This window comes from Octopus bimaculoides, chromosome 15, assembly GCF_001194135.2.
Source record: "Octopus bimaculoides isolate UCB-OBI-ISO-001 chromosome 15, ASM119413v2, whole genome shotgun sequence".
Lineage (NCBI taxonomy): Eukaryota > Metazoa > Mollusca > Cephalopoda > Octopoda > Octopodidae > Octopus > Octopus bimaculoides.
In genome coordinates this window covers 28729508-28733955 of record NC_068995.1, presented here as the reverse complement: position 1 = coordinate 28733955, position 4448 = coordinate 28729508, and positions in this window count along the sequence as shown.

The following is a 4448-nucleotide window of genomic DNA, read 5'->3' as shown; positions in this document are numbered from 1 at the left end:
CGCTATATTTCATGTTGAGAACAATTTAGGTCTTATTAGACAAAAGATGTGATCTATTTCTAGCACATTGAATGTCCACGTTAGTGGTCAACGTCATAGATAAAAATGTACCTTAATCCCATGAGATTGCAGATACTGTTTCTGAATCTCTTTGATTCTTTAAATGTTCTAGCTTCCTGGTAATTAATCGATATTAATTAATATATGATTTTTTGCCATATTTTTTTATAATATATATATATATATATATATATACATATATCTTTCCATCCTGCCCTCCACTTCTCCTGCACTATCTCTGACACCTCTGTCCCCTTTCTTGACATTTCGGTCAGCATTCATCATTCCACTCTTACCACCTCCATCCACTACAAACATACAGGCTCACACTCTTATCTTAACTTCTCCTCCTCCCACCCTAAACACACCAAGCTTTCCATCCCCTATTCCCATTTCCACCGTCTACGCAGGCTCTGTAGTGACAACCATGGCTTTGAGACTCAGTCTCGATTCATGGCTCGCCACTTCAGCCTGCGGGGATATCCCCTCATCACCATCCATACCGCCCTTACCAGAGCACGTTCCATGGACCGTGCAAGGATTTTCAAAAAATAAAATAAAAATATGAAAAAGGTAAACATGATGATAATGTAAATATTAATCATTTATTCCAAATGACCATACATTAATTAGTATGAAGAACACAATAATTTAGATTGATATTTAGTTTACAAAAGTAGAATAAAATAAAACAAAAATTAAAGTAAGATCTTAACTTCAAAACAGGAATTAATAATAATAATAATAATAATAATAATAATAATAATAATAATAATAATAATAATAATAATAATATCGTTATCAGAGCATAAGAATTGAGTTAAGTTACATATAAAGCGCCGTTACCAAAAATTAAGTACTTTTACAAAAATATCCAATGCTTCACACATGTATCTTTACGATGTTTGAACAGACTGAACAGACAAAAGGAAGTATTTTACGTTGTCTACTTTAGCGGCTTAAATTTCTCAATTGATGTTGACTTTTACCACAAACTGCTTATAACATTGGTTTCTAAGATTGATACAAGAACACCAACTTATTGGACGTGATATGGATAATTTCATGGGCGTTAAACGTTTCATTCACTCCTCCGGAGAGATGCAAGACAAAATAAATCTAATAGATGCAAAGGAATGTAATAAAATACTCTACAGAATTTGGTACAGCACGCTTTCACTTTCTCTCATTCGCTCCATTAGATTTTAACAGAATATAAGTCGTTCAACTATAACCTACTCCCGCTACATTATAAAAATATCATAACATACAGTTAAGAAAAGCTTCTTGATATTTGGGGTTCAAAATACCTATATTTCTATATAGTTTAAATAGCTATTTTTGTGAACGAAAAGTCCGAATCACTCTAGTAAATCATATATTTATGAGATCCAGACAATATCATAACGTTTAACAAGACGAAACTGCAAACGTTACTCACAATGTGGAAGTAGGCTTCAATTGTATGACCGTCTTCTCGAACAATTCACAACTTAAAATAATCCCTCATTGCGTAGGTTATAACTGATAATCTCAAGCATTTTTTCTTCCTAATATTATTTCGTATATTGCTGAAACTGCATGAAGGAGGCTTGACTTTCTCAAACTGTTCCCTCAAATATATCTCGTTAATGAGGACTGTGATATCTGTTAGGACCTACAGTCAATGAAAGCTTAATTGCTGAATCATATTCAGAAGAAATCTACTGAAACTGAAAAACTTGCATTCGTTATTCCTTTGCCATACCATATACTCTCTTAAGCACGAGAGTCGTTATTGTAATGAACTTTTCTATTCAAAATTTACTGGCTTCACTTATACTCTGTTCAACCTATTTGACCGTTGTGCCAGATTTTCACTCACTATTTGCACACTAGTTCTAATTTTCGCACTAAACATCTATGTTGGCTAATATTCGAAAAATATTTTCATGTAGACTTCTCTATCCTTTTTACTTTGTATAACACAAACATTAAATCAATTATATTTGCTGTCTGTGCATTTCTAATTCAAGAGGTTTTCCAAATGGTCCCAAGGCATAAACGCACACAAGAAATAGATGAATCAGAAGTAGTGAACAATTACTTTGAAATATTAGAATTAGCTTGATTATTAGAATAAAAGAAAATACTGATAATGAGAGTCTTCATTAAAATTTCAATCTAATGCCTGAAAATGTACAAGTTGGGCAATGAAAGGCGAACTAACTCGTTATTCACTGTTCCCGGCTATGTGTATGGAGCAGAAACTAGTTCGAACAACTGATGTTATATAAAGTTCAAGTGTCTCACATTAGTTAATACCTTTCTTTATAAAAACAAATACTCTATAATGCACACTCCTTAAAAATTTAATCAAATTATCGGCAAACTTCCACTCCTTAATACACATTAACACCTTGTCGTCTCTCTATCTCTTCTACTGTTCCTAAACTACCGTATATCATCTCCCCACAAACCTTGAAACAACCTCCTCTCATCCCAGCATTGTAGCTCTCCACAAAATCTTAACTAAACTCTTTACTTCTGCCTAATCCTTCGATCCCAGAACTCACATTCCACGCCAACACACGTTTTCCAAACAGACATCGAATTATAGAGACCAAGCTTAATATCAACAACAGTGGCCATTTTAGTGGACATACAAAAACCATGGACATTTCCTATTTTTCTCTGATTAAATAATAAAATAATATGTAAATTTGAGCAGCTATAAATATAAATCTATATCGTATTTCTTATCCCAAATAAAACTGGTCAAATTTTAGAAAAAAAAATCCTTAAAACTTTAAAACTAAGCGTTTCTTTGCTTACAATTAAGGAATTCGATTTAATTCTTCAAAATAAATTTATGGGATCTTCCAACTATTAAAAAACTTACAAGAGAGCAATTAAAGCGAAACTTTCACGAAAGTGTATTTCTTCGCAATTAATGTAATTGCAACAGCAGAGCTGCAAGTTTCAAATCCTCTAAGATGACATGACAATTTTACACGAGATAAAAAAGTGGATATAAATTATTTACATATTTCATTATATTCTGTACATTCTGGCGTCTAATACATAACTTTGAACCATTTACAGTGTTGAATTGTAAACATGTACACTCTATAACATTACTGCTCTACATTGTTACGAAAATTGCTGCAAAAGTGTTACAAAAAGGTAAAGATCTACGATATATAAGGTGTCAAAATAAGTATAAGGTGTCAAAAAAAAGAGATTACTTAAGCCTAACGGGCCTATAGAGTAATAATATTGATAGCACTTTACATTACAGATCTGTTGCTCACGCAGTGTCCCATAAAAAGGTAATCAGTGTTTAAGTCATACATTAGAAATCAGTATCTCATGTAGTCGCAAACGAATTTTTATCTATGGTAAAACATTCACGCTGATTACAACAGTGCGACTGTCAATGTATCACATGTGCTGTCACAGTATCTCAATATACTTCCTATAGTTTCACATACCTTTTCACATATATAGTTACGGTATAACATACCTCCACATAGTTACTAAATAACAGTTTCACACTTACAAAGAGAATCGAGTACATTTTCAGTGTACCCACTACTTTTATGGAACTCTTTTATGAAACCTAAGAATGACAGCCGAGAAAAGACACTTGCCCTTAGTAATCAGGGATCTCTATGGTTCTGTAAGTGATTCTCGTTGTCAGCTCTCTTCTCTGAGGACTATCACATATTTATATACTATGTATATTTTCATTTATTTTTCATTCATTCAACTCTTTGTAAACCACCTCAGTAATATCCACTCATCGGATAATAATCATAATAATAATAATCCTTTCTACTATATGCGCAAGGCCTGAAATTTGCGGGAAGGGGGCCAGTCGATTAGATCGATCCCAGTACGCAATTGGTGCTTAATTTATCGACCTCGAATGGATGAAAGGCATAGTCGACCTTGGCTGAGTTTGAACTCAGAACGTAAAATTAGACGAAATACCGCTAAGCATTTCTCCCGGGTGCTAACGATTCTGTCAGCTCGCCGCCTTAATATGATAATAATAATTCTTTCTACTACAAGCATAAAGCCTGAAATTTGAGCGAGGGGTATAGTTGATTACATCGACCCCAGTGTTTCACTGGTACTTAATTTATCGACCCCGAAAGGATGAAAGGCAAGGTCGACCTCGGCGGAATTTGAAGTCAGAACTAAAGACGGACGAAATGCCGCAAAGCATTTTCCCCGGAGTGCTAACGTTTCTGCCAGCTCGCCACCTGAATAATGATCCTTTCTGCTATAGCCACAAGGCCTGAAATTTGGGCGGAGGGGCCACTCGATTAGATCGACCTCAGTACGCAACTGGTACTCAATTTATCGACCCAAAAAGGATGAAAGGCAAAGTCGACCTCTGC